A 1,137-nucleotide genomic window follows, 5' to 3' on the forward strand; every position below is an offset into this window, starting at 1 on the left:
GTTCCATTTCATTTTTGACAATTTCCAATTTTCCTAGATTCATACTTCATACATTCCATATTCTGATTATTAATGGATGTTTCCAGCTGTTTCTCTTCCTTTTGAGTTGTACTCCATCAGCAAATGAAGTTCTCAAGGGCTTTACTTCCATGGGCTTTACTCCATTCACCTCATCATGGTCAGCACTACTTTGTGGAGGTAGCTCTTCTCCACTTGCATTTTGAGTGCCTTCCAATGTAATGGGATCATTTTCTGACACTCTATCTGACAGTGTCTCTCAGCTATTCATAATGTTTTCAGTGACTAAATATCAGGAAGCAGTTCATCACTCCTTCTTCCTAGTCTGTCTTAGTGTGAAAGCTCATCTGAAACCTGTCCACCATGAGTAACCTTGCTAGTATTTAAAATACCAGTGGCTTAACTTCCATAATCACAGAAACTCACAAGCCACAACAGTACGACAAACTGATACAGAAAATACTAAAATGAAATTCTAAATTTGAAAATTACAATACTTAAATTGAAAAGTTAATTTGTAAAGAACAAATGACAATCATTTCTTTTTGAGCAAGAGTTGAAAATGTTAAGCAATAGAATACTGGATTGTAATCGACAGATGGTATGATCTGGTAGCGTAGTGGTTACCCATTGGGCTTCAAATCTCAAGGTCAGCAGTTCAAAACTACCAGCAATTCTGCAGGTGAAAGATGTTGCTTTCTGTTCCCGCAAAGATTACAGCCTCGGAAACTCTATGCAGCTTTGCTATGAATGGAACTGATTCCACTGTACTTAAGAATCAACAAATGTTTTTTACAGGTGATATATGTCACTTTGGAAGAGATCGATATTTGTGCCCATTCCAACAGAGAGTTGACCCAAGGGAATGCAGAAATCATTGGACAATATCTTTGATATCCCATGTGAGTAAAATTTTGCCAAAGGTAATACAGAAATGGCTACAAGCCCACATTGACAGAGAATTTCCAGAGGTTCAAGCTGGATTCAGAAGGGGCCGTGGAATGAGAGATATCATTGCTGATGTCTGATGGATCTTGGCTAAAAGCAGAGAATAGCAGAAAGATGTTTACCTGTGTTTTATTGACTACCAAAGGCTTTCATCTTCTTGGATCAACTATC

The sequence above is a fragment of the Chrysochloris asiatica genome, unplaced genomic scaffold, assembly GCF_000296735.1.
Source record: "Chrysochloris asiatica unplaced genomic scaffold, ChrAsi1.0 scaffold00021, whole genome shotgun sequence".
Taxonomy (NCBI): domain Eukaryota; kingdom Metazoa; phylum Chordata; class Mammalia; order Afrosoricida; family Chrysochloridae; genus Chrysochloris; species Chrysochloris asiatica.